The sequence below is a fragment of the Micropterus salmoides genome, unplaced genomic scaffold (genome assembly GCF_014851395.1).
Source record: "Micropterus salmoides isolate LMB-PRFRI ecotype aquatic unplaced genomic scaffold, ASM1485139v1 Ms_hic_scaffold_7, whole genome shotgun sequence".
Classification (NCBI taxonomy): Eukaryota; Metazoa; Chordata; class Actinopteri; order Centrarchiformes; family Centrarchidae; genus Micropterus; species Micropterus salmoides.
This window is the reverse complement of record NW_024044459.1, coordinates 32,080,751-32,094,163: the sequence shown is the minus strand read 5'-3', so window position 1 is coordinate 32,094,163 and position 13,413 is coordinate 32,080,751.

The following is a 13,413-nucleotide window of genomic DNA, read 5'->3' as shown; positions in this document are numbered from 1 at the left end:
AACATTGAGAGATGGAAACAGCAAATACATCATGATTGAACATTGTTCGTGATGGATGGATTTTTTTATTAGGTCATCTCATTCTGCCCTCTTCTTCCTCAAAGGTGTAATGGCACCTGACTGTGAATTAGCGCCACAGTTGTTTGTCTCAGTGCGCCCAACTCAAATTCGTGACAGTAATGAATGAAAACGCACATTACTTTGCATTTTCTTTTGTTGGTTATGTGGAAATTCAGTTAACATTTGCATTACATTTGGATGGAAACTTGTATTATTTTGAGTAACGTTTTCTTGAACAGAACCTGGAAGTTCTGGTTTCACTTCGACTCTCTATAGTCACTTGTGTTTATAGCAGTATAAATGGATTAAGCATCTATAGTTATGAATTAGCCTGGCCTCTGCACAGTAATGTGTGCTTCAACCAGTGATTGATTCTTTGCCATACACTTTATCTCTGCTTACTGGCATACAATCAGTCAAAACATTAAAATGATGAATCAAGTTCTCATTGAATACCAAGGGATACACTTTAATTGATGGGGCAAACAATTAATGGCATCCTGTTTATTTGAAGTGATTATACTGGGTTTGTTCCCATCTGCCTCCTGGGAGGAAATGGCGTCCCTGGTGCAGATGCTGTTTGTCAGAAGTCAGAATGGTGAAGCAGCGAGCCAGCACGCAACAGAAGAGATTCAAGCAAACTGAAATAGAACAATGGCTCTTCCAAGCCTATATCCTATTTCATAGGGAACAATGCTTAGTTTGTGGCACTTTTCCATACACATGAAAGACAAGCCATGCTTCTATAGCTATACACTGTTCGCATTTTTGTGATATTTTGGTTCCATTGGCTTTGAAGTGTGTTAGGGGAAAGACAAGCCTCTGCATAGCTTCAATGGGTTCACTCACTCTAAAGGATTTGCGGTAGGGAATATAATTATTCAGTTCCAGACTGTGTTTTAATGATTATAGAGTATATGATTAGCCACTTTCTCTGGCCTCTGTCCCCTTGGCCCGAGGAGAATTTGAGCAGCAGCTGAAGTAAGTGCTGTAACTTTAGTTCTTCTCCCAACATAGTTTTGCAATTTGTACCTAAAGTCAGTTTTTTTCATATTACAAATAAGAATAAATTCAAGACATACAAAAGAGCCAGTACCAGAGCAGCTGGATAGTTTAGTGATAGCTGTCTTCCTTGCGAGGACCCCCCTGAACAAAATGTAATTTAAGGGGACTCCTCCTCCACTTATTGTCCAATGGCATGATTGTTTGTTGTCATTGCTGTATTGTTTTCACTGTTACTTTTTGATCTTGGTTTATGGTCCCAGATGTTGGCAGAGGGGTGCAATCCCACAGAAAAGACATTTCAGGGCTGCGTCTGATGTTCTCTGTAGTGTAGTCCTGCTAAAACAGCAAACACAGACTCATCATCCCAAAAAAACCCAAGCAGCCATCAGCCCTCACAGGAAAGAAATGTGGCCTGAGCCTGTGGCAACCTGTTTTGTTGACCAATTTAACAGGTTTTATTTTTTTTGCAATTACAATTGTCCATTCTGATGGTAGATTTGTATAAAAAACACATCTACTATTACGGTTATGCTACAGCTACAGTACTGATAATATTTCTTTTCTGCAATTTGTTTAGCAGGGACTGTTATTTCCTCACAGGATCCTGGACCCATTTGTCTCTGTAGGTGACTTCCCACCTCCACACTCCTCTGGTTGCTGTCCGATTGGTGTGAGGAGGCCACCCTGTTCTTTTTCTACTTCTGTAAAGGTTATGAGATGTGAATGAATCAGTTCTGTGTGCCCAGGGAAGAGGCTGAACAAAAGCCTGTTGTGGCGGTGGGGGGAGATGGCCCCAGTATAGCTTCTTACCAACAATCAACAGTGATAAAAAAAGGAGGAGAGGGAGCCAGAGGCGGCAAGGGGAGCAGAGCTCCTCTGTAATTACAACATGGCCTTAAAAAGCAAATACCAAGCCCTAGCAACCTCAGCTGGGAGACAGAGAAAAGGGGGGTGGGTGTGGGGGAGTAGTGGAGCGGAGGGGTGGAAAAAAATAGGCAAGGAGAGTTAAGAAGCGCCACAGAGAGCGACCCTGCAATGACCTCGGCTCTCCAACAATCGTCCCCTGCCAGCTGGAGCCAGGGTTAGGGGCGAGAGCGAGGGGCCGGGCAGGATCCCTCCGATTTATGACTGACTATAAGGCCCCTGAAAGAAACCCAATCACCCGGGATTCCTGCGCAGCATGACTCTGGCTGGAGAGAATAGATAGCCCAGGAGAGTGTGGGACTGGAGCTTCGGTGGCAGAGCCAATGGCTCATACACAGGCGCTGACACAGAGGGCCACTTTATCAAGGGGAGGGCCAGTGGGCACCGGCTCTATTCTCTGCCGTTCTTCGCATTGAGCATGATATCATTACACTGTGCCGACTCTAACCTCAGCTGCGTTAAACGACTGCCCAAACTCATCCTCTGAACTCTCTTTGTCCAACATATTTCACAACCTGGATTTACATGCACCCGGCTAATTGCTCTATCTGTCTAATTAGTAGAAATTTAATGGTTATTAAATTTCAACCTGCTATCAATGTAGAGTGGGAAAGAGAGATGCAGGCTGAGAGTAGGGCATGAAAAGAAAGGGAGAAGGCAGCTGTCTTTTAAAGCGGGGTAAGCCGTGCTTGGAGCTACCCCGCTGATCCATTAGCATATCTGAATGATCCTGTTCCTGCACAGCCACCACCACGCTGCAAGGTGGCACATCTGAAGAACGCGCCCTTTGAATGCGCTTGCAAGCTGGGGAAACTCTTATTTTTCAGCCTGTTTGAAAACCCGGAGACAACTTGATGTTTGAGAAGCCAACAAAAATAAAAGAGGGAGAGAAAAGGGGAGAGGGGAAGTAAAAAGTTCGAAATTTTGAGGAGGACAGAGTTTTACAAGCTTTTTGAAGCTGGCTACTCAATAATTCACTTGATGCTACAAGCAGCAGTAAGGCAGTATGGAAACACATTCATGCGTAACAGTTTCTCTATGAAAGTGTGTCACAACCTTTGGTTCAGGCAACAGAATTGTAGTATTTGGTTGAAAAGTGGTTTTTCAGGGATTCTCAAAGTAAACCCCATGTTCAAAGATTTTATTAATTGTGCTTAAAAAAAAAGTCTGGCTTAATTTGTTTGAAAATATTTGAGCCATGTTATTGCCACTGACTATTACCTCCACTTTATCCCTTATAGACCTTCAGCAAACAACTAAAATAATTATCAAGTGGCTGCAGCTTCATGTTCAAAACACAATTCTAGTTCACTGACACCATGAACCATATGCATCGTACTGCTAAAGAATTTGCAACACGTAAACAATTGTGTAAATAAACAGGTTCGGTTGGGTGCATCCTTTTGGTGAGACACCCAATATCTGTTGAACAAGTAATATAATCGAATCTGAATTTTTAAATGTAAAATATATCTCTACGTTCTGATCCTGATCTTATTTGGTAAATGTGTCAGAGCTTAGGGATTTTTTCTTTTTTTTGATCAGCCTTGAAGTTGGTCTCCCCTCGGCCACAAAGCGGGCTTCTATTGACTGGTTCCAGGGAGCGTATTGATGGTTCCATAATTTGGGCACAGGAACACAAAAAGGCTGACCCCCGCTGGGCTCAGCACGACAGCCCAGTCAGCAGGGAGGCTTGCATTTATTAGCCTGGGAGAGGAGCTCCTGCAGAATTAAAGCACATTCACCCACCCATTGATCTCTGTCATGAAAACAATACTCGCCTCCCTCTCTGGCAGCGAGAGAGGCACTGCGTGCTCTGAGGTAATTCGGCGGCCATAGAAAAACAGGATGGCTCACACCCTCAGGCTCCAAGTAAACTATTTGAAAAGTGAGAGGAATAGGATAAAAAAACTAAGCCATATTAGATTATCAATCCACCTGTCCAATTGTATTATGGCATGAATCGGGATGAATGGTGGGAGAATATAAATGCAGCTGTTGTGTGTGTGCTTCCAGGGGAGCAGAAACCAGTCTTTGTTTTTTTGGCTGTGTTGTGACATGTTGAATGTTACTTTATGTGCCTCCAGAGGATTCAGAGCCCATGTTTCCTCTATTTTAGTGAATAGCTGTCTGTGGATTGTACCATAACTGGGCTACACGGAGCTTACTGAACTTGCCTTTTACGTTTTGCTCCGACATTATGGTCATAAGAGAGGTGCAGCGAATGGTTGCATAGCTTCTGTCTCTCCAAGGGATCTTATCTGCTGGCCAGTGGACAAGGGTAATACATAAGATACAGGAGAGGGAGAATTAGGGCAGTATGTTCCAACACTGTGAGCCCCCACCATCTTAGTTTCTGTTAATCCACTGATAATGGCCTTCATCACCTCCAAAAATACCAGAGAGTCAGTCACAAGGCAGGAGCATGCCTTTCAGTATCTTCTATCTGAGGGTGCACATGAGCATGAAACATAGACATAAAACTGCTTTACAGTTTGGCCCAAGAAGGATTCATGAAAATTGAGTTATCAGTTGATGTTTTGGTCTGCAGGCCTTCCTCTGGACACACAACACACAATCTTCAGGAAGCTATGGGAGGAGGGGGTTACAACAAATCTCCTCTCCTCTCCCTTTAAGTCAGTTGTGTGTGTGTACACAGTCATGACTGTTGACCTTAGGAACTTGCAGGGCTTTGATGCTGTCCTCAGTGGCTAGTGTCCAAGGAACAGGGGGGCTGTCTGGACTGTCCGGTCAACTCCTCACATGCAGGCCGCAGTGTCAACACATGACACAAGAAGACAGAGAATGTCACACTTCACACATAGTTAAAAGGGTCTGTGCGTCTCATTATGCCACCTAGAGCTGCATTTGTCAGCTGGGTTTTGATGTGTGGAGGGGAAGGGCTTGGGGAGACTCCATGGCCTGGTATGGGGCCTGCCGCTGCCATGTTTGAAGTCACTGTCAGGACAAGGTCTTTCATATTTACAGAAAAGAGAGGAAAACTCAAGGGATGACTGTGATTGGCACACTGTTTTGTTAGCGCAATAAATGGCTTGAGCTAATAACCATTTGCACCCGCCCTGTTCATCAACCCTCTTGCAGCCCCAGGAGTGTTAAAAACAGTGCTTTGCAGGCACTTTTTCGCCTCCTCATGCATGAAACTTCCTTTAATCTATTCTTACTCAAAAAGCCATTCAAACATCTTACATAAATTATGCTCTTAGCATTAGAATCAAAGGCGAGCAACATCTCTCCTCATGCTGTCAGTGAACCTTTTGATGGACAGATATATTGAGGCTTGCTTTATGGGTAGCATATGCGTATTATAATTCCAAAAGCGACTTTGAAACTCAAACTGCATCCCTCAGTTACAGTGAGAACAGGCCCCGAAAATCACCATAACAGTTCTCCTTCATTCATTTCATGTCAGAAGAATACTGTTAAAAATTTAACGGGACAAAAATTAGAGCAATGTCTGTGGCTTGGTATGTTAAATTAGTACACAATGGAAATTGTTCACTTGACTACAAGACTGTGGAATACAATGCATCAGTTCCTTGCTGCATTGTCATCCAAATGCAGTATTATAACCTCTGTTATTATCAATACTTTTGAAAGCATACATGTCCATAGACTAAAGCAATATATATGAACTTTGGCATACCATTCTTGTTTTTAGAATCTCTGAGCAGCAATCAGTTCATTTTAGTTTATTAAATCATTACAGAGCATTCCTACAACAGTAACTTTATCTATTAAATGAATAGTGTGGCATTTTGGGAAATAAGGTTAGGCTTATTAAGTTTCTATGAGAGAGAATGATGAGAAGGCTCTTACATCTGTTTGTTCAATGTGGAGTTGGAACAAGCAGCCAGCTTAACAGGGAGGAAATAGCTAGTCTACCTTTGCACTGAGCCAGGCTAGTTAGGTAAGATAAGCCCGAAGGTCACAAATTAAAGAATAAAAACATGCTAATCCATGAAAAAAGAGTATAGCAAACAACAGTTTATGATTAGACAGGGGTTATGTGCAGGACAATTTCAAAGCTGTACCTTTGGATAGAGCCAGGATAGCTGTTCTCCCTGTCTTCATGATAAGCTAAGCTAATAGTCTCTTGGCTGTAGACGGAAAGATACGAGGGTGTTATCAATATTCTCATCTAACTCTTGGAAAGAAAAAAAATACTAGCATATTTCCCATAATGTATAAATATATAGGCTACCTGTCAATATCTACCGGACTGTAATCATGTTCTATTAATATCGCCCTTAGGTCTGCTACACAGTGCTCTTCAAATGACTTTTCTCTCTTTATTTGGGCTTTATGCTGCACATAATTGGTGAGATTAATGGCCTAAGTGTCCCCTCCTCTTCCTGCCTTTCTTTATAGTCCATGATACTGCATTGTATGTAGTCTGTTCATAATGTTTAACAGGAAGAGCATCTGTATACAACATTAAATATCCTTTATACTCAAGATAAAAAAGTATGAACCTGTGTCCTTCCTCTATATTTCAAACAGGAGAAAGAAGACTAAGTGGTGTTGACTAGTACACCTCAAACTGCCATGGAAGGTCATGATCAGGGCCTCACTTTAAACACTAGGATTCTTTCATAAACATAAAGAGAGTGTGTGTGTGTGTGTGTGTGTGTTTGTGAGTTTGTGATGAGGGGGGGACAGACTCTTGTCTTATCTTTGTTCAAATAGCGTGGAAAGGGAAAGTCAGGAAACACACAAAAGGAAGAAAGGAGAGTGGAAACAAAGCCAGGTACAAGATAATGACAAGGTCAAGTGTGTGCTCAATGGCTCAGTTCAGTTGGAGAGAGATAAGGCCCAACCTGCTGACAAGGTGTGTGCAGCAGAGGGGAATGGGAGGTCAGGTAAAGCTCTGGGGATTGGTCCGCATCCCACATGCACACCGTCTCCAACCCCATTTGAGTGTCTGTCACCAGTTCTCCAGCACCACTTGCTGGACAAATTAGGAAACACAGCTGACAAGTGCACAGTGTGAGTGATAGAAATTTGATCTCAGATGACAGCAAAGCAGAAAATGTAACCAAAAAAGCTTAAGTAGTGTATTATCTGTTCGATTGACCTGCGAAGGGGTTCTTGTGGATGCTACAGAGATGGACAAGTTTAATTGTATCCATCATGGCCTTGGTGTCTGGTGTCCGGTGTTATACAATCACAGCAGTGAGGGAAGCATTCAAAACTCACGAACCAAAAACAATGCCGACTTGAAAGGCACGTTGCCAGTGCATTCATCAACTATTTCCTGGAGCAACTCCAACAATAACCAACATCTTGACTGGAAGAATTCTTGTCATGCTTTGATGTTTGAGTTTCTTCTGTTTCTGAGAAGCACATCACTGACGGAGTGAAATTTAAAAAGGCACCGATCCCATCTTACGTCGAGCATGACATTAAGTATGATTTCAAACGACAACAAATAAAGTGCGAGAGGGCTACAGGCTCGCAACTTACTTTCACAGAGCATAAAGGATAGGATTAGTTGAAGGCTATCTCTGATGTGTCACTCATCTCCAGGAGAGAGGAGAAGGAGAACACAAGATAAAACGTCTTTTGGTGGACCAGCAAAGCCAGAGTGGAGAAAGAGAGATGGCGAGATATGCTTCAATAGATATCTGATACAACTGATCCAGACACTGACCCTAATCCTGATCTGGAATTCTGATCTCATGCCTGGATAAAGGGATAAAAAAGTCCTTGGGGGTTTCTGGACAAAAAGAGAGGCCTTGGTCAGATACTCAGAGGTGGGCTGGGTCAGTGAGGCATCAGGCAGCACTTTGACCACACCGAGCATTGAAGATGTGAGGGGCTGAGGGGCTGTTAAGACTCATCCAACACAGCCAGGCTCAGGGTGAGCACTGAGAGAAAGCACCAGGAGAGTGGGATTGAAGTAAGCTACAGGGAGCGGGCTGGCTATGCAGCTGTTACTGATAAAGCAGCAAGTCAGCAGCTTTGCTCTCCTTCATTTGCCTGCCTTTGAGACCATGATAGTAGTTTTGTGGATGCAGGGGAATAATACTGTCTTGTTGATTACTTATTTGAAAACCAGAGTGAAGCTGACATTTAGATCAGTGATTTCCAACCGGGGTACTTGTACCCCAGAGCGCTGTGCTGTTGCCAGGCTTTACTACTGCAATTTAAAAAACTACCAAATGTATTTTAGCTGATATTGCCATCTAGTGGTGATGCCAAAGTATTAGATTAATTGTCATTTCTGCAGGTCCTTGTTGCTCTAGCGAGCACTGGAGGACTCCAGATAGTTTTCTTGGCTTTGTATTATAGACAAACTAACTAGATGAACCCATGCCAAAATGAACCAGACGACAGCTTGCATCCAGGAGGAGGCAGTCTTAGGTCAGAGATGGAGGCTTACCCAAAACACACGCACAAAATCCCTGCCAGAGCCTCTGCTCTGTGTGTGGGGATTAATCGGCCATACCAGAGTCCTTGATGGAGGGGGAGTCGAGCGTAGAGAACATGGTTGGCCCCCACTCTATCAATCAGACAACTCTTCTTCTACCCAAACCAAATTGACCTGCCGATGCACTGGCCACGTCCAAGCTCTGTGTGGAAATAAATCACACTGGATCAGAGGTAGGTACCTGTCAGATCCACTGAATGCACCATCCCTCCCTCTGCTCTCCCCTGATGGAAAAATGTGTCTGTCTGCGTGGCTTGCAGCAGAAACAGTTGGCTGAGCTGCACAATTTTGGAAAAAGCTTGTTTTTGGCTTGGGCTCGGTCGGTTATTATATGTACATTTATTTTGATCCAGCTGCGGGATGAAGGAGTTATTTTTATTGTACAATGCATTCATCAATCCCCTTGGATCATCTATTGGCTCTGCAGCTAATGCAGCAGGACAGAAGAGGTTACGGCTAAGTGTGAAGTGGAAGTTTTGTAATCAAACTGTACATCCTCTCCTTGAATAAGAATAAATGTACTGGCACTGGTGCAGAGTTGCCGATATGTCATTGCATCAGTGCTGGCTAGACAAATTCCCTGACACTCATTATACTGGATGAATACAGTGATTTGGAATCTAATTCTCATTAGAAATGCAATCACAACAGCATGGACCCGATGGTGTTGCATGCCTTCCCTCATCCTTCAGCTGTCCCTTTATTTCCTGGTTGTAAAGTCTGTTCTAGTGGCTGTTAGCTCCAGGAAGTTTCACAACATGAGCAATGGTGTGAGGGCAGATAATGTGAGGAGGGCCGGCTCTAAATCTCAGTTCTGCTCATCTCCTCTCATCCTCCGGTTCACCTACGCGGTCGGCTGACAGATGACACAGTGTGCGGTCCAGGCTGCATCTCTGTTCCTGGGTCATCCATTGCATCCCAGAGTGAAAAGTGGCTCTGTCCCGGTGTGGCTCATTCTGCTGCATACATAGTCAATCACAGGGCAGAGCCACAGCACAACAGTAGCCTGTGGAGGACAGCAGAGCAATAACAAAACCTGAGGTGACATCTGTATCACCTGAAGTGAAAAAAGAATTTCCTACTGTAGGTCCAATAAAGGACTAGTTGTGCTACTTTTACTTTAGCCAGAATAACTGTTAGTGACCCACAGATGGTTTGTTGTCTTGTTCTTCAGCTTGTTAAGCAACATCTAAAGAGATTACTATTTAAGAAGTTACATGAATGTCAAGCACTGAAAAAGTATACATACTTTTGAATTATGTAGACTGGCTTCCATTAACACAAATGTTGGAGCTAATAATGATTTTTGTTATATACAGTCTCCTGCTCTTCATAGCCTGCTACAGCAGAGAAGCTAGTCAGTACTGGTTCAAATGCGCAGTTGCATCTCACTATATTTCACTAAACTGACAGACCTGGCCACTTACTATTACTAAATTACTTCAGAGCTACTACAAGTTCCCACATAGGCTACATATAAGCATGGATTAAGAGATCTCTGGCGCTAAAGGGAGAAGTATACGTTTGTTGACCACCATTCTCTAATCAATGCCTGGTACATATCTTCAAAGGATTGGTTTACCCAAAAAAGTCATATATTTCTCACAGGTTTCCCCAGGTTTTGAGATGTCTTTCACCACCCCAATACAATGGAGGTAAAGCGTAGAAAAATTACCTTAAAGAAACTCATCAGTATCCTGTCCCTGTTTCTGATAATCCACTGAACAAACTGTGGATTACAGTTTTCATAGGGACTATGTCTTCAGTAGAAAGTAGTTCCAAAAGGTAAAGATACACACTGTGATGTTAAATGGATAGCCCATGGCAATAACACTGCTAGGACTACGGCTTTGATTCGCTCGGGGATCACCCTTACTGGAGACATGACACTGTAAAATGTTCTGAATAAATACACACACACACACACACACACACAGGTCACAGGAGATAAATGAAAAGAAAATGATTGCAGCCCAGAACTGAATTCATTTTACATCTCAAGCTCAAGAAGCAGCGAGGTGCAGCCTTGCAGCACTAGATGGCAGCACAACTGCATTACTGAGCCTTTCCGTGATTGAAAATTTAGACATTCACACATTTCACTCCATTATTTGTTTGACATAATATGATTATGTACAATGTCATATCTGTCCTTTCACCTGTGCTGTTAGATTGACATGTTGCCTACCCTAAAACTCCTCATGTGCTTACCATTTTCCCTAGTAAGAAAAAAAAAAATCTAATAACATGGCTGACTAACTGCTCAGCCCGTATGTCATGCTGTTGTGAGTTTGCACGAAAAGAAATATACATAAATTAAAGTTGAGCTCTGACATCAACTCATTTGCTTCTTTTCCTAAACCACCGTCTGGATGTGAAAAAAAGAGAAAAAAACTTTTGGAAGAGAATATTCCAGTTAATCCTCTGGACCTGATCGCAGTTCGCCAGGTAATTCCTGGAACTTGGCACTCTATCAGTGAAAGGGAAATTGGGCTTAAGATGTGGAGCCCCTCTGGTCTTGCAGAGTGTCTTTATGAATGCTGAAGGGGAAGACTTGGCAGTTTGAAATTTACAGCCTGTGCTTCTTTACCTCTTCTGCTGTTTCTGTTCATGTGCAGGAATTTACACAGAACTGAAACCCTTACAACCCAACAACCTTTGTTTATTTGCATCCAGGACTTCAAGATTCCTGTGGCCATGTCTGTATAGGGACCATGGGCTGTCCATATTGTGTTTGTGAATGCATTGTGAGGTGTTGGTGCATACATACTTATCTGACTCAGATTCCTCCCCGTCACGAGTCATTCCATCATGGCTGACTGTGTTCCCCAGAGCGTGAGGGAGAAGCTTATCATCTGTCTCCTCATTTCATGCCCTGTAGCAGGCAGTCTTCCACAATCGAACAAATTCAGGATGTAGACATCATTGACACACCTTCAGTGCCACACAGGAGACATATTGGGGAAGCAGCGGGCACATATTTAATCATCATATTCAAAAGGAGTTTCAGGTGTGATATTCTACAAAAATGTAACCTTTACACTGAAGCATTTTCGGGATAAGGTGAGCTGGCTACAACCTTAAAATGTGCTGTAAGCTGAGATAACCTATCCAATATCAGCAACTAATGAGGCAGAAAGAAGAGCTGGAGCAGACAGACACTATCATTTCAGCTCCATACGTTTTCTTGTGCAAGATAAGCTTTGTCAGAGGTCAGATGCTGTGTGATAGTTTGACCAATTTTCAGCACTATTTCTGGCAACGGCTGTCAATTTGATGGTGGCTTGGACTGCCAGCAGTAGTGAATGAGCAACTGCCGTGCTTTTGGCTCACAGGGGAAATCTGTTTGGGCTGCCTGGAGTTGAAATGCCGAGCACTTTTACTCCTGGTGAGAAGATTGCTCTCATGTTTTATTGAACGTTGCCCCCGGCACCTCTCATCCTTGACAATCTGATTCTACCAAGGTCTACCTCATGACCTTAATGTTCAACCAATGGGGTGTTGCAATTCACTCACTGACCCCTCGATCAACCTCATCAGCCTCATAGGTCCTTTGGGTAGCATTTATGGGCCCCTCTCAAAGTGGATTAATATCTTTGCTGCCTGCCTGCATTGTACGTAACTGTCCTTGCACTTAAATAACCTGTCATCTTTGCCCTTTAGTTCACTTGTACGATTACAGACAAGGCTAGACATCACTTTATCATCTATTCCTGGTTCTCTTTCACTGTTAAGGTGTGCGGCCAACAGCCACCTCATACTGAGGATGTACATATCCTTTTGGCAAACATATTAAATTTGGGTCAAGGCCTCACAGCTTGCCAGCAACTGAAATAAGAGTGTGTCTAGTCTCCTTGTCTGACCTCTAGAGCTGTCACCCAAACTGTATTGTAGTAGAGATTTAATCCACTATAGCTGTCATGGAGCCAGTGATGCTGCCATAAAAACAAACCCAGTCCTCTATTATCCATTTTACCACTTAACCTCTACACAGCAACAACAAACAACAACAAAGGAAATATATAAAGGAAAGGAGGAGGTTATTCTTAGAGATATTCCTTGAGAACCCCAAATGGGAAACTTCTTTTTAGGCATTTCTGTATAACAAGGCTAAGGGTCAGCCAGGCTAGTGATTTTTTAAATCAGTGCTTTTGGCACAGCATAGCTAGCATGCTCACAATGCCAGCATGCTCACAATGACAATATAACATGCAGATGTTTAGCAGGTATAATGTTTACCATGTTCAACATCTTAGTTTAGCATGTTAGCATGCTAACATTTGCTAATTAGCACAAAATACAAAGTACAGCTGAGGTTGATGGGAATGCCATTAGTTTTGCAGGTATTTGGTCATAAACCAAAGTTTTGGACACATAGAAATTTTGACATGTGTATGACGCAAGATGGAAAGTCAAGGGATCGCCAAAGTGATAAGAATTCATCCTGAAGGGAACATAAATGTGTGCACGAAATGACATGCCAATCCATCCAAAGTTAACGATACATTTCACACAAAACCACAACCTGATGTCAACGTCATAATGGCGCTAGCAAAAAAGTCTGATCACCAAAGTCATTAGTGTTCATCCACTGGGTTCCATGAATGTCGGTACAAAATGTAATGGCTGGACCAAAGTGGTGGACTGACCAACCAACAAACTGAATGACCAACTGACATTTCCATCCATACAGCCATGCTCCTAGCATTGCTAAAATAATTTAAATGAATCATAAATGAATGAGATAGATAAAGGGATCATAATGAGTCCTCTATTAGATATTTATGCTTAATTGTGGCCTGAATACTGAATCACTAATATAATTTACTCTACAACCTCCTTGAAATAACTAAACTGGAAATTAATGAGACGATTATTAAAACATGAGCATTCTGTGCGTAACAAATGATCTCGGTAGGAGACAAACTAACTGTTTGATAATTGCCTGAAATGTATTTTTTACTTTCTTCTTT